We start from the raw sequence: 25,463 nt of genomic DNA on the forward strand, positions 1-25,463 counted from the left end.
CCACTCCCATGCATGCATGCTCTCCCTCCCTCCCTCTCTCAAATCTTACTTAAAAGTTGAAAATAAAAATAAAACTCATCGGGAACTGTTTGAGCAGTCCTTGTCATGTAATTTATGACAGAGTGAGCATCTTTTCTCTAATTTGGTCTCTTGGCCTCCTCCTCAAAGGCTGGATCAGCTTCCAGCTTTTTCTCCTTTGTGTTTGCAGCATCAGGACCTATCTCTGAGAATTTCTTTGTGGAAAGGCCTTTGCCAGCCTCCCCTCCTCTCAGACGTCTTCAACCTTTACTCACGACCACTTTCTGCGTTTATGCAGATAAATTTGCCTCCACTGGCTTTCTTTGGCTGCCCAGCCCGGGGGGTCTCTCAAACGTGGACCGTGGTGAGATTCCACGCTTGGCTCTTCTGTGACTCCGTTTACCTTCAATCTGCATTTCCCTTCGTCCCTTTTCTTGGCTGCACGGTCGTTCATTTTGTTGTTCATCTCACTTCCGTCTGTCCACATGGGTGAGATGTTACGTGGCTTTATCTCTGGGACACAGTGTGTCCACGTGGCTGCAGGCTGCCTTCTGTGGGGACAGAGCAGCACATGGGTGGTGACCCACCGCCCGGACACTGGCAGAGCAGTGGTGTGACTGTCCATGATCACCATGTGCGTCTGTTCTGCACGGAGAGCTTTCTGGCCTCCAGACCTAACGGCCAGTTACTCACCACACAATGATACCGTGATAGCGGAAAGAGTGAGTCGTGCTGTCGGGAGCCTGGTGGGGTTTAACCAACCTGGGCATGGCTAGTCCCCTCAGAAATGTGGGGAGGGAGGAAATTGCCTGACTCCCCTGCAGTTCTCCAACTCAGGAAGAAGGAGGAAAGGGAGGAACAGGGTCTCCGCTTGGGTGGTATCCCCGTGCTAGATGGTTCTTCACTTGTTCCCCTTGATGGGGAAGGATACGGAGACGTTTTTGTCACTTGCTTGAATGTAGTCAGAAAGTGGAAGGCTGACAATCCAAGCTCAGATCTTTCGAGCTCCAAAAGTCCTGCCTTTTACACTCTACCACTCTTTGGGAATGAAACCAAACGCTGTGATGGGAAAGAGAAGGAAGCCAACATTTACTAAGTAGGGGGCTTGGCCCCTGTACTGTGTCACTCCTGTTCCTCAGGACCCTTCTCTTGTCCCCGCGTTCCAGAAGCAACCATACGAAGCTCGGAAAAGCTACAAGGAGGCTAACCTTTGGCAGAGCTGGTTGTTGTAGAGAGTTGGACATTACGAAGGACAGAGACTAGTCATCCCTGAGACGACTCACCTGGATTTCATTGGTTTTATTCTATGGTTAATTTTTCATTTATAAAATGTGGTCCAGATCAGAAGGCTGGAAAAGGCAGAGGATTAGGGTTTAATTTACACACATTGATCTTTTCCCTCAAAAGGTAGTTTGGGTTGGTAAATAATTGATTTTTGGATTAGCTTGGGAACGTGGCAAAAACATGTTAGAGATTGAATTTGAATGTCTCATATGGTTCGTGTTATGGATGGAAGGAATCTGCAGAACTAATTCCTCCTGAAAAGTGTCCTTTCTCCCGAAACATGTCCCTTAGGTCCATCAGCGGCTCCTGGCTTTCCCTCCACCTCTGCCTTGTCCTTCTCTGCCTCCTTGATTGGCTCTTCCAGCCCTCGATGCCCAATAGTGTGGGTGTCCCTGAGGTTATGTCCCGACTCTCGTTCTAACACCACAGGTCCCTGTCTGAGATTTGCACCAGATGCACATCGAAAGATTTAATGTCAATGTCCGCTTGGCCGCACCCTCTTTTCTTCAAGGCCACACCGTCCCAAGGCCTCATGCGCATCTCGGTCTCCTCTCCTGAAGCTCTGTCGAGCTTAGAGCAGCTAATTGGAGATGCTGAGGCCTGTCTTGTGTTTTAGTCACCCACCCTCGCCCCCAATTACCCTACCCTCTGCCAGAGCGAATAGATCCTGAATTTGGTAATACCAGGCTCTTGCAAAAACACTTGCCAGTGACTTTTCATTGCTCACAGGATAAAGTTGAAATTACTCAGCAGATCGTACAAGATCATTTATAACAGTCTGACTTCCTGCTGATCTCCCCGTTTTTGTATGCTGTGTGTCTTTTTGCGGGAAGACTCTATGAGTTCACGCTTCTCCATCTTTGCGTGGTCTTCTCCTTGCCTGGACCGCCCTCTCCGTTCCGTGGGGTGGACTCCTCTCCAGAGATCGCCTCGACTCTGCAACCCACAGAATTCATCATAACGTGTTCTCCCCTGTGGTTTCCTAACACGTACATTCCTCGCTTGTAGTACGTATCGTAGTGGCTTTGTTCACGCGGCTTTTCTCAAAGGAGGGTGTGAGGACCTTGAGGACAATAATGGTCCTATCTGCGTTCATCATATAGTGGGTATTCGGTAAATACTGAGTCATCAGATAAGAGATTTCAAGACCATTGCTCCTCTGGTGCTCGTTGGGGCCATGTTGTGACTACAGAACCAAGTTATAAGGACGTGCTGTGTTGATCCTTTTGATCTGTGGGAACTGTGACTTGGAGGGACTGTGACAGGTCTGGTCCCTGCTTAGATGGTATACTGGGTGATCCATGAGTGGACGATAAAGAGGAAACAGACATAAAGACTAGAAGAACCTCACGGCCCAATACAGTTGAACGGGCCACATGTAGCTACTGAGCACTTGAAATGTGGCCAGTTGCTGAGTGGCTCAGTCAGTTAAGTGTCTACCTTTGGCTTAGGTCACAATCCCAGGGTCCTGGGCTTGAGCCCCATGTCGGGCTCCCTGCCCAGTGGGGAGCCTGCTTTTCTCCCTCTCCCCCCAACTCATGCTGTCTCTCTTTCTCTTGCTTTCTCGAATAAATAAATCTTAAAAAAAAAAATGCACCCTTGATTTCAAAGATTTAGTACCCCAAATCCCCCAAGTGTAAAATAATTCCATTTAAAAATGATATGTTAAAATAATAGTTGGGGTATTTTGGATTAAATGTTAAGATTAAGTTCATTGGTTTGTTTTCCCTTTTTAAAAAATTGTGCTATTAGGAAAATGTAAATTTCGTCTGTGGCTCACGCTATTTCTGTTGGGCAGTTGGACTAGAGATAAGCTATGGGAAACCGTGGGGTCAGGGATGACAGGGGAGACAAAGAGCAAATGCTCCAAGAATCAGGAGGGAAGGGGGGCTGCCGTCTTTGGCGGGTACCGTGGGAAGTTAAAAAAAGGAAGACACAAGACCCAGCGTAGGTGGCGTCAAGAGGGGAAGCCATGGCGGACGTAGCCTGTGTGAGCAGCCCCATATCTAGAACAGGCAAACTTGAATCCAAACAGTGGATGAAAACTTGTATTGTTTTTCTCTTCTAATGAAGTCATTCCTCTTTACTGCACCCATAATTAGAGAATAAAGTCAGCAAACAAGGAGAAAACCTACTCATCACCCATAATTCTAGTCTTGAGAAACTGTCTCCTTAAGCCTTGGTATATTACCATCTTTCAGATCTCTTCCTGGATTTATATCCATTTACGTATGGTTGTTATGCACATGGAACCATTCTTTATATACACTCCTTATAATCTGCTTTTTTTTGTTTCACTTAATAGATTAAATATTTTAACACAGTAGCCTCTAATTAAAGATCATTATGCTGGAGGACAGAAATAGAGCGTGTTATCTCCAGAATGTAGCGTGCTGACCCTGCCTCCCACCCCATCCCAGTTCCCAGGTTTCCTCTGTTGGGACCACAGCAGCCCTGATTTCCACATCAGCTAGATTGATGGCGGAAATCTGGAATGTGGGTTTACTCCGAAAGGGGCAGGTCATCTCTGTGCCCCTCCCCAGGGATGGCCCAGTGAATGGCGTTTCCTGAACGCCACAACTTAAAAAAAAATACCCTTCCGCCTTCTGAGGGTTATAGTTGTAGACTAGAATAAATGTGAATATCAGTAATTTGGCATTCAAGATGAAGCAGCACTGTCCTCCCCATGTACAGCTGTGTGTATGTCAGAGCACATTACGTTGATGACTTTGAAGCTATTCTTGATTCCATTTAGAAACTTAACTAATGCGAAGGGTTCTGTATCCTGGAAGTTCTAATCTGACCTGTGGAGTTGGGTGGAGATCAGTTACCAGGAGGCGAACTTTGCAAACTTCAGATGCTGGGAAGGAACCTGACCCACAGGGAACGTGTGATGAGTGAGACCAAGTGTGATAAGTGAGACCAAGCCGCTTAGTTAGAGATGATGAGACAGTCACAGTGTAGGTTTGTTCCCAACAGAAGCCTTAAGGATGCTCGAACTGTTCATTGAGATTTGTTTCAAATTTCCCTTTTGAGAAGAATCTCAGTTTATTCTGCTTCTTGCTCTGCCCCCTTGGCAAAGGGAGTCCAGGTCATCCTTGGGGATGTGGGTCATCTCCCCCCTTTTTCCCAGTGACCTGAGGGGGAGACACAAAGGGGCCAGGGATGGCTCTCCCAGAAGTCGTCTGGGTTCTCAGAGTGGGAAAGGGGTTTTCCGTTTGTGATGGGAGGGCTCACTTCTGGGAGCACGGCGGCTGATGTGCCCGCCCCCTTCCCCACCTAATATCAGTGACCATTAGGGGAAGAGCAGAAGTACTAATGCAGATCAGCAACACCACCACCCTTCATTGAGCTGCTGTGGGACCCATGCTCCACAGCGTACCTTTCGTGTGTGCTAGTTTTAACCTTTACGACCAACCTGCAAGGGAGGCTGTTGTCCTCACTTTATAGACCGGAAACTGAAGCCCAAGGAGGTCAATGCCAAGTCAAGGTTACCTCGCGGGAGTAGCTGGTGGGTTTCATCCCGGTGTTTTTCGGAAGGAACAGGATTGCCAAAGGACCAGCAGATCCAAAACCCTCACGCTTACCCTTTTTGCTTCCTGCTCAGGTAGTGAATTTCAGCTTTTGAAACTGGTAGCCTCGGTTAAGTTACCTGACAGGCTCTCTTAACCTTTCCTGCCAGCTGAGAGCGAGGAAACCTGACAGCGAATCAGGTGTTGTGTTGGTGAAGTGGCTGTTTAAGTGCACTCTCCGTGTTTTGGTGGGTGACCCTTGTTCAGCTTTAAAAATCTTCTCTTTCTAGAGAACTTTTAAAGAGCCTTTGAATGTACCTCTCAACCAGAGAAAACTTGTACTTAAAAAATGAACTTAGATGAACGGGACTGGCCTACCCTAATTATGCCTTTGCTTTGCTTGCAAATGAAGCACTGTTTTTTGTTTTTTGTTTTCCCCTAAGATTTATTTATTTATTTTTTTTTTGAAAGCGAGAGAGAGAGCTTATGTGGGGATGGGGGGCAGAGGGAGAGGGAGAATCTCAAGCAGACCCCCCTCTGAGCGCAGAGCCTGATGCAGGGCTCCGTCCCCCGACCCTGAGATCTTGACCTGAGCTGTAATCAAGAGGTGGGCACTTAACCCACTGAGCCACCCAGCTGCTCCTTAAGCCCTGTTTTTAAGAGAATCCTTGCGACACTGGCAGGACTCACATTTGCTCTCCAAATGATCAACATTGGAGATAGAGAAAAGAAGATTTCCTGTAGCATTTTCGTTCTAGTTTTGATGATGCGTGAGGAAATTTTGGAACGCCGCTCTTCATTTGACAAGAGGTTAACATAATGCTGGAATAATTAGTAAACCCAGCTGCAGCCGGGTTGTGTGTGTGTGTTTCCAAGTAGGCTTTAGAAGATGGGGACGTTATTTATAAGAAAAAAATTTAAAAACAAAACAGGCATCTCTTGCGTGAGAGGAAGAGTAGGTTTTGACACAGAACAGAGCCGAGCGCTCTTGACCTTCATTCCTGTGTGAACTCCAGTTTGACCACACAGAGCTCTCTGCCTTCTTTCTCAGCCGGTGTCACCAGCTCTCTTGACATATTTGCACCGTTGTCCCTGACTTCATCATGAGCCGTAATTTGGATAAAGGGCATGGGGAGGAGGACTGGGCAGGGTTTCCCAGGGCTTCTCTGGAAGACAGGGTGTTAGGGGTTGAATTGTGCACGCCACCAGAAGGGGTATTGTGGTCCTTGCCCCTTTGGTACCTGTGAATGTGACTGTGTTTGGAAGAGGGAACTTTGCAGATGAATTGAGATGGAGGTTCCAGTGAGGGCTGCGTAGGAGGAGGGTGGTGGGTCCTTGATCCAGTATGACCAGTGTCCAGATAAGAGGAGAGACTCAGGGAGGAGACACAGAGCAGAGATCAGAGTGATGCATCTATGGGCTGGGGAGCACCAGAAGTGGGGGCCGTGGGGCTGTGTTGGGGGGACAAGCATGGAACAGATTCCTGCCTCTTCTCTCTGCGTGGACTTGGCCACCCCCTGCCCCTATCCCTGTCCCATCAAAGGTCCTGTCCTATTTCACTTGTAGAGAAGAGCACACCTGAGAAAAAGTATCCTGTAGGTAAACATAGTCTAGACAAAGGCTGGGTGTAGGATTGCTCAGTGTGGAGGAAGGTCACGTCCTGGCTAATCCTTCATCTCTTGGCCTGAGACCTTGGGCAAGTTACCAAGTCTCCCCCAGCCACCCCGCGCTGTCTGTACCGCGGACGAACCTGGGTATAAGATCCTGTGTTGGTGAGAAGGACATGCGTGCGTGGGGCCAGGTCGGGCCAAGTAGATGCAGGTGAACATGAGCTGAGCTCCAGCTCTCGCCTTCGGTGCGTGGTTTGGAGGCACTTGAGTAAGTCCCGTTCTCCTCGCCAAGAAAGAAGGTTGGATGTTTTTCCAAGAGCCCGCTTTCTACCTGGTGCTCTGCCGGGCACCAAGTGCGTTACTTTATTTAATGTCTGAATACATTTCCAAGTAAATAACTTCTTCTAATGCTTCTGACGTGACCTCCTATTAAAAATTTCCCAAATTAATTCCCACCTTTCAGGGTCCTGTTAGGATTAAACACGGGAATATCTATTATGTACCTACTGGAATTTGCAGCATTCAGCAGGTGCTCAATAAATGCCAGGATTTTTTTTTTTTTCCTATTCACTTTAACTTATGACAAATATTGTAAGGGACAGTGCTGGCTGAATGATACTGTGCCCTCCAAAGTATTGTTGTTTTATAATGTCCAGACAGCTCAAACAAAATGGGGGGGAAGAGGAGTCTGTGCTTGGAATCCTGTGTGTTTGATGTGACAGCAGGGTTTACTTTCCTGAAATCTCAAATAGAGGTTGGCATTTCCTGGGCCAGGCAGGTCACCTCTGGAAGGAATGTGATCAGATTAAGGACGAGAGAGCAGACCAGCTTTCATATAGTGCTGTGTGTTGTCAAAAGAAACTTTGTTTCCCTGGGGACTCTTATTGGAGGCAGCAGATGGTTTCCTGAATTTGGAGCGGGAACTCTGGAAGAAGACCAGGGTGACAGGAAGGGATGTGGAGAGCCGGCCCTGAGGGCAGAGCCATAGACAGGGTTCGTCCACGCACTCCCCTGGACTGCTTCCGACGGTTGCCGTAACAATGGACTGAAATTAACAATGAGATGTTTGCAGCAAAACGTTCTGTTCGATTAGTAGGATTGATGCAGAGTCAAATGCTCGTGCTTTCTTTTCCTTCCTTGTCTCATGATGTGGCAGAGAAGCAAGGATAGAAACCTTATCTTCATGTCTGTGTCACTACAATTAGCAGAATGAATGCACTGATGGTTTTCTGAATTCCTATTCAGCCGCCGAGCCATCAGGGAGGAAGAAGCATCAGGCTGACTTCAGTTTAAGTCTGAGTCATAGTGATTATCCTCAGATAAAACCACTCTTAGGAACTTTAGATTTTGCAGCATCTAATTGTCATTAATAATCTTAAACCGTTGCAGATGCTCAGCAAATTCAGGCCTCTCCCTCCTACAGATCGGACCCACAGCCAGCCCTTTCCAACGATAAAAATAAATGCCGTCTTATGCAATGGGCCTGGGGTGCGTGGGGGCGGCTGTGATGGGAGACCATTTCCATGGGATGACACGGACTCTCCGGCTGAGATTGAATTCCTCTTTGGGCCAGTGTGTGTGACCGCAGTCTGTTCCCTCACTGCGTATTTGTGTCCGTCCCCGCCTCAGGGAGGTGGGGGTGTCTGGCACCCCAGACGTGAGAATTAGAAGAAAGGTCCCGTCTGCATAGACAAATTGTGGCAAGAAGAAAGGTCCCGTCTGTGTAGATGAATTGTGACAAAGTGACTCTGGGGCACAGACCGCAGCCCCCGCGTCACCTGCTTGGGACCCAGAGCCTGGCTAGGCATGTGGACCACATGCAGCCCCCAACCGCCGTCTCGACCGCTCTTGGAGCAACTCAAGGGAATCAGAATCTTCTTTGCTCCATCCATGCGGTCTCAGCCACAGGACTGTGCAGTGCTCTGGGGGCGAGCTTGGTATTTCTGTGTCTGGGGGCCTAGAAGCCACCCCTGGATCTTTTCGGGGGGACATTTAGTTTGCTGGACAAGGCTTTGCCGTGGTTTCATTCTGGAACTTTGAATTCCTGCCTAGGAGGAGGGTCTTCCCCCTTGGCTGGACCAGCTCACCCACACTCCCACCCCTCTTCTACCCGACCTCTGGCTGTCGCGCTGCTCCTGAAGCGGACGGGCTTTCTAAAAGAACAGATAAAACACCGTTATGAGCAATAACACCTAACCATAGCCCTTTGCTCTGAGCCTGTTTGATCTTCCCATAGGTCCTGCTCTATTGGGGTCCAATCATCCCCAGTTGTACCGTGAGACCTGAAGGCACAGAGGGGTTGAAGAACTTGTTCAAGGTCACACAGCTCCCTCATAGAAGAGCGTGCCCTCCAACAGCTATACCTGACCCCCCAAAACTTCTGGGGCTGTGCGCCCCTCTTGACACAGGACTCTGGAGCGCACACATACACACACGCGAGGTCATCACCTTGGAGGGTGCGGCCAGCTGGGAGCACCCTCACATTTGCCCAGTGGCCCTTCTCTTGCTTTGTGGGGGCCTCCCAAGCCAGATGTGCCTCATGCTTGCTGCTTTTCCCATGCAAGCCCCTTTTAGGGACTCTTCCAGCGTCCAAGCCATCCGTCAACCCAGCTAAGATTTCAGTAATAAACCGGCTGATTCCTGAGGTCCACATTTGAAGCATGCTGGTGATTTTACCCAACGATTGCATTACTGGGAGATGGAGGTGACGTGGGTCTTGTCCCCTCAGGTGGCATTTGGGTGGCCACAGATGTGACCGACATTGGAGCATGTGGGATCGGGAGGTTCATTGTCAAGGATCCGCTCCAGCCCCAAAGCAGCCAGATGGGAAGCAAATAGAAGTGTTTTTTCTATCTTGTGTGTTGCATGTTTTTGCTGGATCGGTAAACCTGGGGAGGAGAACCTGTAAGGCTGCTTCTAAAAACACCCGCGCTGGGATGGCCCCTGCAGCCGGAGCTGTGTGGGTACGTGCAGAAACCGGCCAGCAGCTTGCTTCTCTGCAGGCGGGAGCCCCACAGCCTCTCCCAGTGCGGGGAAGCTTCTGTCTGCTTCTGCTTCCCACTCCCTCCTGCCACCATCGCCTCCAGGAAGGTGGGCTCTTATTGTGGCCAGAGCTGAGCATAAAGGAAATCTGCTACCAGAAAGCAAGAGAGATTTAAAGATAAAGCCTCGTTGAATGGTCTGCGTCATCGCTTAGAACCGGAAGCATCCATTCCGTGCTTGTACTTGGAAATGAAGATTTGTTCTTGAGACAGAATTCCCCTCCCTTATATTCTAAGGCCCCTTTCAGCTGTAAAGGTGATTGTTGCGTTTCTGTCCACCGAATGGTTTAAAGACAGAGGTTCTGGAGGCTGGAAGTCTGCCCGCTCCTTTAGCGCTCCCTGTGCCCTCCCACCTCAGGTGGCAAGTGACTGGGGACTTTGCCTGCCTTCCACCTTTGGCTTTTGTCTCTGGAATGTGTGTTTCATATAAGCAGTTGTGTAAGACATAAAATATGCATATCACACCCTTTGGAGTTCAGTGTGTAACTGATTAGTAAAATATGTGGGAGACAGAGATACAGTCTGTTCTGGAATATCAGAAGTGTTTATAGTCATCACTTCCCTGCTTTTCCCCCATTAATTTATATATCAACCCACAGTAGAGCAATTAATTTAAAAAAAAAACAAAAAAACTCTTGGGGCACCTGGGTGGCTCAGTCGGTTAAGCATCTGCCTTTGGCTCAGGTCATGACCCCAGGTCCTGGGATCAAACCCTCCGTTGGGTTCCCAGCTCTGCAGGGAGCCTGCTTCTCCCTCTGCCTCTCTCCGGGCTTGTGTTCCCTCTCTCGCTGTGTCTCTCTCTGTCAAATAAATAAAAAAACAAAATCTTTAAAAAAAAATTTTTTTTAGAAACCTCTTCTATACAATTTGGCAGGATCAAATTATTTATTTTTCTCAAATAACTTGTTATAATCCACAGTTTTAGGATATTTTTAAACTTCTAGCTTCATTGGGGTATAATTGGCATATAAGGTGGTAGGATTTTCAAAGTCTCCGTCGTGGTGATTTGGTGTATGGGTACCTGATGAAACAGTCCTCCCCTCCATGTAGTTAATACATTAATTGCCTCACATATTTATCTGTGTGTATGAGAATATTTAATTTCTACTCCCTTAGCAAATTTCAGTTTTACACACTGCAGTGTGAGCTGTAGTCACCGTGATATACGTGAGATCCTCAGACCTCATTCATCTTCTAACTGAAAACTTACTCCCTTTTACCGACCCCTCTGTGTCCACCACCCCCTGCCCCAGCTCCTGAAAACCGCCTCCTCCTCTGTTTCTAGGAGTCTGACTTTTTAATTTTAATTTAATTTAATGATTTGAAAGATTTTATTTATTGTCAGAGAGAGCACAAGCTGGCAGAGTGGCAGGCAGAGGCAGAGAGAGAAGCAGGCTCCCCGCTGAGCAAGGAGCCAGATGTGGGACTTGATCCCAGGATCCTGGGATCATGACCTGAGCCAAAGGCAGCCGCTTAACCAACTGAGCCACCCAGGAGTCCTGGAGTCTGACTTTTTAAAGAAATTGCATGTGTAAGTGATATCGTGTAGTATTTGCTTTTCTCATTTTACTGCCTCATTTTACTGCCTCATTTTACTTAGCATCATGCACTCAAGGGCAAAAATAGGCTAGAATATTTTTTAATATTTTATTTATTTATTTATTTGACAGACAGAAAGAGAGACAGCAAGAGAGGGAACACAAGCAGGGGCAGTGGGAGGGGAGACGCAGGCCTCCCCCTGAATAGGGAGCCCAATGTGGGACTCAGTCCCAGGACCCTGAGATCATGACCTGAACCAAAGGCAGACACTTAATGACTGAGCCACCCAGGAGCCCCTAGACTAGAATATTTTTTTTTTTTTTAAAGATTTTATTTATTTGACGGAGAGAGAGATCACAAGCAGGCAGAGAGGCAGGCAGAGAGAGAGGAGGAAGCAGGCTCCCTGTGGAGCAGAGAGCCTGATGCGGGGCTCGATCCCAGGACCCTGAGATCATGACCTGAGCCGAAGGCAGCGGCTTAATCCACTGAGCCACCCAGGCGCCCCTAGACTAGAATATTTTTAATATAAATCCAAGCCTGGTCTTTATATTTGATATCTGGTTACCTGTATTTACTAAAAAACAAAACAAAATTTTTAAAAAAACTCCTTTTCTTGAAACATTTTGGGAAAAACAGTTAAGTTTATTTCTGAGCTACTCTTGGATGGCTTAGGTTATACACAAAAGGACCCTATTAAGATGACGTAAACAGAAAACGGAACTGGATTCTCAGACACCAGGGTGCCAATGCAGCGGAGGACTGACTGTGACCTTACCTGGACCTGCCCCAGGCAGGGAAGCAGGTGCTCAGACACACTCCTTCCCGCCTGGGTCTGCCTGATTTCCCTCCACCTGCGCACCTGCGATCCCTGCCTCTCCGGGCCTCGCCAAAGTCCCGTTCTCAGACGTGATCCGGGAGTCCCCAGCCCTGTCACAAGGGGACATGCAAAGTCACGCTCCCCGTCGCGGTTCCAGATTCCTAAAGAGGCTCTCTGATGGGCGCAGGTGTGCTCAGGACTCCCTCTGGCCCCTCTGACCCCCCAACAATCTGGATGTGTACCGCTCGCTGCCAGATGTTTGATATTTCTGCTCAGCTCGCCAGTCACCACTTGGGACAACACCTGTGCCTGTCCTAAGCCATGCGAGCCTGAGTATTTGGAATCTTATGCAGACGATTAGAATGACCTGTAGGGGAGAAGACAGATTCTCTTCTCCTTTCCCTCCTTGTCCACCCGGCGCCTCTGGGGATACTGAGGCAGTGTCTGGGGTGGGACACGGACAAGCAGATTCAGCACACTCTGCTGGGGTCCCTGTGACGCCTTGGACTGTCCGATAAGCCTCGGGCTGTGTTGCAGTTGGAAGGGCCGATGCATCGGTCTTAGAGCAGACCCCGTGCTTCCTGGCCCCTTCGCTGAAAAGCCGGCAGCTCGGCGGGTTCCTCGGAGCTGCCAGAACCGAGTCCGAGTCCTTGACTGACAGCACTGATGCTCCTGGGAGTGCTGACGGTTCGTCCTCTCTCTCCTCGGCACCCCTGTACAAGCCCTGGGAGCCTAAATGCCACGCGGGACCTGGCACTGACTCCCTGAGAAGCACCTCCAATGGGGGGTTGCAAGGAGCACCCCCGCCCCTGGTCACAGGCGCCTCTCAGTGTCTGCAGCCTGAGGACCTGGAGCCCTTTGAATTATGCGAGAGGAGGGTGATCCCTCCCTGGCTCCTTTCAGGTTGTTTAAAGCTGGGAAGTTTGAACGAGTGTACGTGCCTGTGGGTCTGCTTCCCACAAACCCTCCTGTCACCACTGACCTCGAGAAATAGAAGATCCTCCCCCTCCTCCCCCTCTTCCTCCTCCCCCTTCCACCTCTTCCTCCTCCTCCCCCTTTCTCTTCCTCCTCCTTCCCCACCCCCTCCTTCCCCACCCCCTCGTCCTCCTCCTTTTTCACACTTACTGGCTTTCCGTGTCTTGAAGTTCAAGATCCTGTTTCTTCCTACAGAGCCCTCAAGGTGCACACTCATGTCAGCCCTTGGCCCCAGGGCTTAACTTCTTCAGAGCCACGAGTGTAGATGATGAAAGCAAATCTGAGCTCCCATCAGAGTCTTAACTTAAGTTGTGTGTTAAACTTACACTCAGAAATGGTTGGGTCTGAAGAAACGTTCTGAGAACGGGAAGCAGCTTTAGGGCAACAATGAAGGTCATCATCTGAGTCACGCAAGGTTTTTCATGGTCGTGCTCTTTAGATGATGGTCGGGCTCTCTTCGAGGTGTGTGGCTAAAGCAGCAATACCCAGAGGAAGATTCCAGGGGATGATAACATGATCCTTTGGTGGGAAAGAGGTATGTTCATGCGGGAGGCGTAGATAGAAGGCTAGAAAAATTGGCCGTGAGTAATCGTTGGCCCTCTTAAGAAATCAGTTAAGGAACTTTCTTTGCCTCAGATAACCTTCAAATTTTCACTTCTTGGTTATTAAAACCATGGCTTGTTTAAGTATTACTCTTTGGAAGTCTTACGGGCTAGAGGAATGCTTGCTGTCATTCTTTCCCGGAGGGAGTGAGACTTCTCCACCTACCCAGCCAATGCTTCGGAGTCGGACACGCACAGACTTCCCTAGATCTACCCTGAGTAGCTGTGGGACCGGGGACAGACGACTTTCCCTGCCCTCAGTTTCCTCCGCAGTCCTTCCCGGTGAGGTTTCTGTAAGGGGGAGTGAGATAACGTTTGGGGAGTGCCTGGCCAAGGGTGGAGCAGATGGTCAACAACACCTGAGATGGGCTTGAGGAAAAATACTGCAGAATCTTGGGTGACACGCAGTGACCACCAGAATGAATGCCAGCCTGCCTCTGACCCAGCCCCCACGCCCCTTGAACCTGGGATTTGGACGGCTCTCCACCCGCTTGGCAACAGCCATGAGGCTGACTGTGCTCCCTTCCCTCTTCGTTGTCTATGCTCCTTGTCCAGATGTGGTTCTCTCTGAAGGCTGTGTGACCGAGACCAGGATGTCTCTGGGTTGCTCCTTATTGGGAACAGAAGGAAGACTCTTGAGGAACATGGAAGAAGGCACCGATGGAGGGAATTACCCAAGCATCCTCGCCCAACTGAGAAATTTCTAGTACTCTGGAATGGACAGTTTTAAAATTTTATTTATCATGGTGGCCATCTTGCACAAGAGGCCGCCATCCCCAACCTGCTGAAAACACGCGTTGAAAACACGCGTGCCCATCACACGTAACACACACGTGAATGTTAGCGGCACACAGAACTGCGTGCCAGAAATGGGTAGATTTATTTGATTTGTGGTGATCTGTGGTGAAAGAAAGCATGTGTTGGTTACAGTCAACACGATGGTCACTATATTCCTTTAGCCCCTTGAGAAGGGGTTGATTTGGGGTTGGGATTTGGGAGCAATTGCCATCTACCTGTATCATAAAAGGTTTTAGGTTTTATTATTGCAATTCTCATCAGTAGGTTTAAGCCTGTATGCCCAGGTAGTGGAATGAGAAAGGCTGCTAGATTTTATTTAATATGTGATCCAAAGAGTCTTCATAATGAGAAATGTATTGGCTCATAATGAGTTTTTCTTTATCTTGCTGAGTCTGCCTCTGGCTTTGAAGATGTGGTTATTAAAGACAGACTTTTTTTTTCCTCTCGAATTTGAGACTTCCATTATTATTATATCAACAATAAATATATTGAATTTATACCTATTAAATATTTTCCAGCCTCTTCCTAACCCATGAAAATATTATTTACTTGTTTTGATTTACATGTTTATCTGTTCTTTCTGGATTGCTCTACTTTGAAGGCCATTTTTGAAGGTTTTTCTGATTGGCACGTCTTTGGCTATTTATTTTTTTACTTCTCAAGGAAACTGGAAAACCAGGTCTTTAAATAAAAAAAAAAATTAAGACTAGTTTATTTTGCTGTTTAGAACAAAAAACCTTAAATTCTTTCTATTTGCAGTTAAGTTTATTCAGTCTTCCAAGGGAACAAAAAAGCCCCCCTTTTTCTAGAATATTTGAAAGAATATTTGCACAGCCCTGCAATTTTAGATTCTGATTGACTGTCAACAGTTCTGTTTTCTTTTTCTTTTTTCCCCATCCTTTAAGGGAGTTAACTTTAGAGCAATTAAATACTCAAGAGCCAGAATAGAATTTAGTCATCTTTGTTTCTATAACTAATACACATTCTGAGCTACATCACAACTCAGCTATGTCTAATGAGTCGTACATAAATCAGTTGTGTGACTTGATTAATAAAGTCAACATAGTAGAAAATTTGCTCTTAAGGAAATCCATGCTTTCAGGGTTAAAAGCCACCCTTCATCTTACTTCCTTTATAAATTTGAATTTCTTTTTTTTTTTTCCCATTTTGTTTATTTTTTCAGCGTAACAGTATTCATTGTTTTTGCACAACACCCAGTGCTCCATGCAAAACGTGCCCTCCCCATTACCCACCACCTGTTCCCCCAACCTCCCACCCCTGACCCTTCAAAACCCTCAGGTTGTTTTCCAGAGCCCATAGTCTCTTATGGTTCGCCTCCCCTTCCAAATAAATTTGAATTTCTGTATAGTGCCAGTTTTGAAGAGGGTTTCCCAACTCCAGGTGGCTCTTGGTTTTCTTTGTTTTAATTTGTGGCTTGGAAAAAAAAAAAGAAAAAAAAAAAAAAGCCAAGTTGCTCCCATACTCTATCACCAGTCTTTCATGAAGGAAATCCCACGTTCATGAGGAAATCTTGCCACATCTAATCCAGCTTGTGTGTGTTGGCAATGGGGACAAGGAGAGTACAGTCCTTGAGGCTCCTTCTAAAGATTTATTTTGTAGTGGGTAACCTTGGTGTTCAGCGTTTCCACATTTCTTTAGAACTGTCTACAGATGATTCCGAAGCTGAAATTCATGATTTGCTTATTGAGTCTGAGTAGCCTGATGGAATGACTTGACATTTTCTGGAAAGAGTCTACTTTTTGATATGTTGCCTGTACAGAGAGCTCTTTTTTAAATGTCTTCAAAAGAAGGGGGGGAGGGGGAAGGATTTTACCGTCGTCAGAAAAAAATGTGAAGTCCTCACAGGTCTGTTTTCTGTGGTCAACAATTTGTTGGCCAAACCTGGTGTGTGTTTCTGAGCACCTATCACAGCCCGTACCCTCATAACCCACCCTTCCCAAACTCCTTTCCTTCTGCCCTTTGAGCGAGTGAAGACCCCCAAAAAGCACCAGGCCCTGAGGAGCTCAAGTCCTATCCTGAGGGGCCGCAGGGCGCCATGTTTCTGCTTTCTGCCATCTGGTGAAGTCTTGCTGACCTTCTGGCCCCCAGGACTCTCAGTGGTCTTCCTCACCCTCAGGGAGGACACGGTAGGGCTCTGTGTGTTGGCGCTGCCTGACACTCTTTTTTTTTTTTTTTTTTTTTTGAGACTTTACCAAGATAATTGAAATTTCTTAGCCCAATTGGATAGAAAATATAAAGTTAGATACCGGTGAAAGCAATTCGGAACCCTTTGTTGTGAGCCACCAGGAAATGATGAAGATTGCGCAGTGTGATGGCTCCACGACGTGCGGGGAAGTTGTGTGAAAATAAGAAATGAATGCCTGCTCGCTACACAGTTGGAAATTATTGTGGCATAATGAACTATCGCCTTGAAGCCTCATCGTGTTCTGGGGTTTCTTTTTGTCCTAGAAATCCTTGAAGTGCATGAATTTTATTATTTTTGCTTGCCAAGAAGCTTATCCTTTTCGAAGGTCGGTCCTGGAGGCTGGTTCTTTCTAGAGCACCTCTTCCCAGGAGCTGGGTTTTGTGTCACATGGCAGTGGGTTGAGCAGCTCTCTCCCTGCCCCTTTCTCACCCCCGGCCCCCTCCGGCCCCCCGCCTAGGCGTGATCCTGGCAGAGACCCACGGAGTCTTAACTGCTTAGGTTTTCTTCCTCAGTGTCAGACCCAGCACTGGAGGGAAGGAAGGGGGGGCAGCAAGGCAAAGCTGTCTCCTTCAGGGGATCGTACAGGCAGAGACAGCAGGCCAGTGGGCTTCCAGAAAATGTGCCTCGCGCAGGCAGTCTGTGGGGGCAGAGTGCTGTCGAAACCATTCACATTCCTGTCGAAACCTGGCTGGAGGAGTACCCAGTCATCCCACACCTGGATGTTCGTCGGATTTCGGGAGCACAGAGTTAGGTCAGTCGGGAAAGTCAATGCCTTCTATCCTGTTATGACAGTAAGATTTAAAAAACATTTTTAGAGTCTAAGTCTCCTACAGAAACACGCCCAGATCACAATGACTGTGAGTGAATATGTGAATACCCTCTTTTGTCCATCTCCCTGATCACGTAAGAGAAGATTCTCAGCCCCCAAAGGTGACCCCCTCCCAGTACCCCCCACCAGCTCTTCCTTCTCTGCGAGGATAGCTACTGTCCTGATTGTTCATACCTTCGGGGACTGTAACAAATGAGCTCACGATCCGTGGAATCCAATCCATACCCTTCCTTGTGAGTTCTTTGACTCAGCATTAGGTTTGCGACCTTCATCGGTGGTGTTACTGTGGCAACAGCGTCTGCATTCTCTTGGCTGAAATTGATTCGTTCTACCGATAACGGACGTTTGGATGGTTTCTAACTTGGGGTTGTCCCATGTCTTCGGGTGAGTTTCCGGAATTGCTGAATCCATACATATGTTCAGCTTAGCGGTTCCCAGTAGTTTTCCAGACCGCTTATTAGGAAGCCGGTAGCATCATATTGGATGTAGGGCCTGTGGCTTGGGTTCAGCGTAACATGCAACATAGGATGACAGCCTTTTCCATTAGATGCGGCAGTGGCCTCTGTGAGCCCCCGAAGCGCTCCACGTGGCGTGCGGTGCCCTGAGTTCATCAAACTGGAAACTGCGAGCGATTTTTCGGTGCTGGTGAAAATAACTGATTAATCGTGCGACATTATTCTGAAGTTGGGAAAGAGAGAAGACATTTATTCTTTTCCTAAAAACAATTCATTTGATAGTTTGCTTTCCTTTCCCCCCGGGCCAGAATTGGATCCAGTTAATGATGAATCCCAAGCTGTGGACCTCCTCATCCTTCACTCCCTTTGTGACGAAGCCCACTCGTCTTCAGGCTTTTTATGCAGAAGTCTCTTCTATGTGTTTTCAGTTCTATGGCTTGGAGAATTTAAATGAACTTAACCTGTTGTAGAATTTTCTTTTTCTTCCTTCCTTCCTTTCTTTTTCTTTTTTTTCATAAAGTGGCAAACTTCTCCAGGTATCATTTATATAGTGATGGTACCATTGTTTTATTTGGGGGAGGAGAGATTGTGGAAGAAGGTGTGGAAAGATCCGGGTCCTGGAAGCTGGGTGAAGACTCAGCACCATGTTCTCCCTGGATGGACAGCTCGTCACTGCGGTGGTAGGAAACCCGATACACCTTTATGCAAGATAAATCTTTATGCAAGATACAGATTGCTGGGCTGCCTATAAATTGTGCATATCATTTGTGGGCGTGTACCTGGAAATCTACACATGCAGGCACGTCATCACTAATGTCTAAGTCTGTTTTATTCCTTCTAAGTTACTTGTGCTGTGTTGTTTCAAGGGGTTTTCCATTTCCCTGCTGGATCATAGTATCTCAGTGTTTGATGGCACCCGAGGGCATCTCTAGATACAGAACATCCTGCCTTGTGTTATAGAACTGTTGATTTTCTTTTGAAAAAGATCTAACCATGGGCCTACCCAGGAAGGAAGAAAAGAACTAGCAGGTAAAGCATAAACTAGAAGGAGAAGCATTAACGCGTGGGATGTGGGAGAAGAAAGCACCACGAGGTGGGAAGAGCCGCCTTTTCCCAAAGCCAGCATCCTCTCAGTTACCCCATTTATAGTTATACCCTGTTAGAGGTAGCAGCTCATTTCTTTCCAAGACAAACAGTTATGCTGTGGAATATTTTTATTTTAGAATGTCCATTCCTTCTTGAAGCTAAAACTCTCCTTTCTTGTAGCTTTCTGCGGATCCTTAAGCCTTTTGGGCCGGAGCCCGGTCCTGTTTCCATGGACCAAAGCAAGACAACAACTCTCCCTACTCTCCATGATCAGCCACAGCCCTGGTCATTCTTGACCTTGGAGCTCATTGCATCTGCAATGAGCTTGTTGTCTGAGTGGTCCCAGATTTGTTCTCCTTGAGCTACCCACAGGAAGTGAAGGACTAGATGGAATTAACTTTTTCTCCTGTTCAATTTTCATTGCTGGTTCCTCTTTCTCCTGCCTGCTAAATCTGGGCATCCCTTCTCTTCCTGCACCCCTCCCTACAGCAGCCGTTAGCCTTTGCAGAAGGACAATGGCAGACGTACTCTTCCTGGATGGTTGGCTTCCAGATAATGGGGGCAAAGTTCCCCTCCCATTTTTCTCCTATCTAATGTAAAATTTGCTTTAGCACTGTCACCAGAAGTGTTAGTTGCAGCTGCTGTAACAGAATACCATACCTGGGTGGCTTATGAATGACAGAAACTTCTTTCTCACAGTTCTGGAGGCTGGTGAGTTCACATGAAGTCTGGCGAGAGCCCAGTGCTGAATCAAAGATGGCGGTCTTCTTGCCGTGTTGCCCGTAGCAGGAGGGACAAGGCAGCTCCCTGGAATCTCTCTCACAAGGGCACTCATCCCATTCATGAGAGCGCCAACCTTCATGACCTCACCGCCTCCCAAAGGCCCCACCTCCAAACACCATTGTCACCTTGGGGATTAGGTTGCAGCATGTGGCTTTTGGGAGGACACAAACGCTTAGTCTGTTGCACCAGCCGTACTGAGTTTATATGTGTGATGCTGAAATGGGAGGAACGATCTCTTTCCTCCTTTTCAACAACTGTCTTCCCGTGGGTACTGAAAATCAGTACTTCTAGGAATATATATCTCATTAGTTCATATTGTCAATGGATCCTTTTTTACGCTCAGCTTCCTACCAGTCTGATTAATAAAACTGTGGACCTTGGTTACTGGCGTTCTCTGAAGTGCTGTTCTTGGTACTTGGATCTCTGTGCCTTGTCCCTAAAAATAGAAGCTCGGGGCCTGCCTCCTCGGCTTTCTGATTGCATTTAGGCTGGGCTGGGCCTTGGTCCTGGTCTTATCAGCATGCTTCCAGCTCCCGCGCTGGCGAACTGCTGCTGCCAAATTTTGGGCAGAGGGTTACGGACTGAAATGCAGGGGAAAGGCTCAGTCCTGCCTATCTTGCTAATCCATCTTTCACCTGTGAACTCCCGATCAGGTCCTTCATTCAGAGTTACACATGTGTGTCAAAAGGCAATGATAAACCCAAGAGGCCCCTTCTGGAACCACCTACTCAGAAGATTTCACAAGAATGTTTATCTTAAGATTTGTAGCTTTTCCAGTGGTCTTGCTAGAACCGTCCTACAGAAAGAAATCTGGTGGAGGAGTTGGCAAGACGCAGCTGCTGGGTTAGGGTTATGACTCATGTTAAAGAACAAAAACAAAAACAAACCAACAACAAAGAAAACCCCTGAAACCACCAGGCTCTGGAAGCTGGACTGTTTTCCTGATGCCCTGAAACAGCCCTGGGGCATTTCAGCAGAGAAAACAGAACTTCATAGGTTCGCCTGCCCGGCTCGCAGGCACACACCGTTAAAAAAGGAGCTGGTGAGGGTAAAATAAATGCTTTTGAAATTTTTCCACTGGGCCAGCCATCAGTAGGTGAGTGCTTCGAAAAATGAATGAAAATCAAACATAGAGTCGCAAATGGCTCCCGCCGACTTCGTAATGAATGACGCCTGTGCAAAAGAACAGCCGCCTGCGTGCGTGCGTGCGTGTGACCGGTCTGTCCGGCTTTGTTCCGTGGGATGAATAAACCGGCTTGGCCTGTGGTGTCATCAGGGAAGGATTCTCCTGCGCAGGCTCAGACCTAGAGTTTGAGTTCTCCTTGCTTGCTTTTGTGTTCAGTGGTGGTTAAAAACACGTAAAACTTAGCATCTCCCCCATTTTGAAGTCTGCAGTTCAGTGGTGCTAAGTGGATTCACGTTGCTGTAAACAGAGCTCTGGGACTTTTTTTTGTGTGTGTGAAACTCTGTTAAATAACTCTATTAAATAACACCACGGCCCTCTCCCCACCCTCACCGCCCCGTCCTCAACACCCCCCCCCCAACCACCATTCTACTTGCTCTTGCTCTGAATCTGTTCCTGCCTTTCTTTTAGGAGCCTGTTCATTTCCCAGTCTTCTCTCCTCGCTTCAGGGCAATTTGGGTTAATTGTACCATTAAGGAGGACAGAACGATTTGTAATTTTGGCTTTTGTAAAACAGTGCTGGCGTTACACACATAGTGTGTGGGGCTCTGATGAGCTTTTCTTTTGGCCTGACGGCAGCGCCGTTGAGAAAGCATCCTGCAAGATGAAGAAATGAGACCGTGAAAGGACAATCTAAACTTTATTGACTAGATCTTTTTCCTGTATCTCTCCTCCAGAATGGAGTCTGACTCTCCAATTTCTAGGGAAACCCGTAAACTCTCTTCTATCAAGTTCTACTTCACTTCCAACAGGTGACGGACTCTGTTTCAAGCATGTACTTACTGCATTTGTTTTTAGCGCTGATGTAATTGTTTATAAACTGGGACAGAGTGTGCATGTCACGACCCCACACTGTGGACAGATTAACCCAAACTCTGGATCAAGGGGGAGCGCGCTGTTTTCAGCTGTGTACGTCCTTGCTTGCGGAGCTGCTGCAGACGAACATTTTAAGTGCTGTGACGTCATAGAAGGTCATTGTTAAAGGCGGTTTTATCGTGTGCTTCCGCTTTTTCAGAAATTTCTGCTTGTCTTCAGGTGTGACCTGGCTCTCAGCGCTGGTATGGGAGCGCTGCGGGCTGCCCATGTTCCCGGGCAGGATTTTATTTCAAAGATGTGCTCTAGGGGCACCTGGGTGGTTCAGGCAGTTAAAGCCTCTGCCTTCAGCTCAGGTCATGATCCCAGGGTCCTGGGATCGAGCCCCCCATTGGGCTCTCTGCTCAGCAGGGAGACTGCTTCCTGCTTCCTCTTCTCTCTCTGTCTGCCTCTCTGCCTACCTGTGATCTCTGTCTGTCAAATAAATAAATAAAATCTTTAAAACAAACAAACAAAAAAAGATGTGCCCTGCAACCATGCTTTTCAGTGTCCGTCTTAGATTTGCCTTCCATTCTCCTGCCGCTCACTTTGAGCAGTGGTCACACTACAAAAAATGAAGTAACCCTAAACGGGCTGGTTGCTGGTCTGGTCTGCTTGAAAATAGGGTTTTTTTGTATAGGGCTTGAAGGCAGCCCCAAACTGAAAATCCATATGAATGGACAGCAGAGTGGGCCATCCAAGGTATCGTCTTTACCTGATTTTGAAATAATCACACAAGAGTAAACCAGGGAGCCAGTTCAAAAGGGAACAGAAGGTCTGAATATTCTGGAGTGCTACGTCAGTAATAATAGTCCAAGGAGGGTATGGTCTCCAAACAAGATCTGAAAAAACAGAACCCCTCCTTTTATTTCTGGTACCTCGTTCCTCATCGAAACCAGGTGAGGGATGAGGCAGAAAGGCACATGGCCAGTTAGTACTGGCGAGTGATGTATTCCACGCGGTCTCCCTGGTCTTCTTGTAGGTGTTTCTGGCCATGTGTAATGGTCACGTGACTAGTGCTGTTGTGCACGGTGGCCCAGACTGACGTGCTTCCTTGTCGAAAGAAAACCATTCTTCATTATTTCCCTTTTCACGTTTTCCCTCCGAGTAGTCTTTCCAGAGTGGTTTTCCTTTACAGCGTTTGGAAGATGTCTGTTCTCTATACTTTCGCTGTATACTTTGAGCAGCAATGTCTTGAAGTAAAAAATGTATCTCAAAATGGCTTTAGAATCTAGACCCCAGCACAAGGTTATTTTTGTTAAAAGATCATGCCGTTGTGGTCTCTCCACGACAAGTGATCTTAAGAGGATTTCATTCACGGATCTACTCAGCATGGACACTTGCTACAGATCATGCTGATCTAATGAACAAAACAGACATCTGTATGCTCATGGAGTCTGCCGCTAATGGAGCAGGACAGCCATGTATAAGAAACATTGTAAAGAAATACTGTTTCAGATGCTAGAGAGTGATAAAGTGAAAAATGAGATGCAGAAAAAGAAGTTAAGGAGTCTTGGGGGCAAATTACAGTTAAGAAGGGTAGTTTGGGTGAGCCCTGTTGAGAAATGACATTGGCGCAGAGATTTGAAAGAGGCAAAGGAATTATGCATGTACATTTTTAAGGAGAAGGTTTTGGAGGCAGAGGGAACAACCAGTGCAAAGGCCCTGAAGTAGGTATATACTTGATAGGCTGACAACGGCAGACAGTCCTGTGTGGCTAGACTGGAGTGAGCAGGAGGAGAACACTTGGATGTGGCTTCAGACAGGTGACTGGGGAGGAGCAGATCCCCCGGGGCCTTGTTTTCCATTGCAAAGATCCTGACTCTGAGTTTCGAGGAGGAATGACAGAGATGATTTAGTGGAAGATGGTTCTTTCTGATAGAACTGACCTGAGAAACTATTTGGGAACTATTTATGTAGTAACTCAAATGGTAATCAGAAGTACAGAGGCCAGATGCAACAAAGAAATACAAGGAAGCTGAAAAAAATTTCATCAAGGTATTGCAACAGGTGAATTTGAGAAGACTATCATAGAACGTAAGCTGTGTGGTTTCCAAGTCCTGAGTGTCATGGAGGACTGTGCGTGTGCGCATGAATCAGAATGGTTGGAGGATACTTTTCCAAACACTTCTCACATGCGAGATTCTAGATATGTACAGGTTAGAGGGTGTGGACGGTTTTAAGTTTCCAGGTGAACCTCAAAATCGTTGCTATCCTGGAATTAGCTCCTAGAAATAGCTCCTGACTTGATCATCATTTCTTTTTACCAAGTTTGTAAGAACTTAAAGAATCTGATGTAAACCATGCAGAATGATCTTGTCTGCCAGCGTTGGTGTATTAGCAAGGAGCTTGTTGCCTGATAACTTAAAGGAAAATGGTTTAATTCACACTCTTTCAGCCTTTCTAGTGGACCAGCCCTATGTTTGGATTTGCTGTCTACACTTTTTCTATATACTTAATTATGGGCTTTTTCCTAAGCCTAGAGTTTTTGTGCTTAGGCTTTGTCTTACTCTAGCAAATTGGTGGCAGGAAGGACGGGTCATCCACAGTGAACACACAGAACTTGCTTGCTAGGGTTTTCTAGTTTGTGGATCATACAGACTTGTCCACCTTCCCCTTATTTCTATTATTTCATTCCTGAACCCCTCCTCAGAAGATTCTAGAATATAATCGCAAATATATGTTTTATTTTACAGCAGTCAGTGTGCAGTAAGCCTTAAAACGGAGTTTAAAGGGGAGGTTTTGTAGATATCAAAAGGTGGAAAAACTTGGAAAAGCCTGCAACTATAAACAAAGCCTCTTTCTAAATGCTGACATCAGTGCCTGGCATTTTATGTGTTTACCCCATTGAATTCTCAGGCCTGCCTCCCTAGGAGGCATCATTGTTCCATTATTCAGATGGGAAAATCAGTGCCCAGGCAGGCCGTGTAACTTGACACACAGCTAGGAAATGACAAGCCAGGCATCAAAGTCCTATCCTAAAGACTCTGGAACCTCAGTCCAACACACGTGCCCCCCCATTTTGTGCTGCTCCCAAATGTAATCTCACACATTTTTATACCTAGCAGTAATAGCTTCATCCATTGGAAATCTGTTTGGTGTCTGTCTTTCTTTATAAATATATTGTATACTTTGTTTATAAATGAAAATATTCTTTAGAGTCCTTGACTTTTTCTCCCCTCAATTTGCCATTCTCTGTAGTAGATTACCAGGCCTTTTGGATATTTTCCCATTATAAAATACACCTAACATAGATTTTTACCATGTTAAGCATTTTTAAGTGTACGGTTCAGTGGCATTAAGTATATTCACCGTGTTGTGCGGCCATCACCACCATTCATCTCCAGAATTCTCTTCCATCTTCCCAAACTGAACTCTGTACCCCTGAAACAATAACTCTCCATCCCTGTTCCACCCCAAGCCCCTGGGAAACAGCATTTCATTTTCTGCGACTACCTTCAGTCTCTTGTTAGATACCTTTTGTTACCTTTGTTACATATTTGTAAGTTTCTTTATGCTAAATCTGGAGCCTCTCTGTTTACACTAATCAGAGCTTTCCAGTTTTTCTTTTACTTTATTCTTTTTTTTTTTTTTTTTTTTGCTTTCCAGTTTTTCAAAGGAGGAGAGGTACAGTTGACCCTTGAACAATGCAGGAAGGGGTGTCAGCCCTCTGTTTGGTCGAATAGCACACTGTGTATGACTTTTGACTTCCCCAAAACTTTACTAGGGTCCTGTAGCTTCTTACAGATAACATAAACAGTGGATTGACCCATATGTTATATGGTATATGCATTATATACTGTATTCTTATAATAAAGTAAGCTAGAGGGAGAAAGTTACTAAGAAAACACACTTGTAGTATGGTACTGTATT

At 46.8% G+C, this 25,463-nt stretch overlaps 1 protein-coding gene across 8 annotated transcripts in view; it reads left to right on the plus strand.

Annotated features, from left to right (window-relative positions):
• The window catches only part of FARP1 (FERM, ARH/RhoGEF and pleckstrin domain protein 1), a 280,772-nt gene that overhangs the window by 145,892 nt on the left and 109,417 nt on the right, over window positions 1-25,463 (plus strand). The gene's annotated exons all lie outside the window — the stretch shown is intronic.

Source organism: Meles meles, chromosome 14, assembly GCF_922984935.1.
Source record: "Meles meles chromosome 14, mMelMel3.1 paternal haplotype, whole genome shotgun sequence".
NCBI classification, from domain to species: Eukaryota; Metazoa; Chordata; class Mammalia; order Carnivora; family Mustelidae; genus Meles; species Meles meles.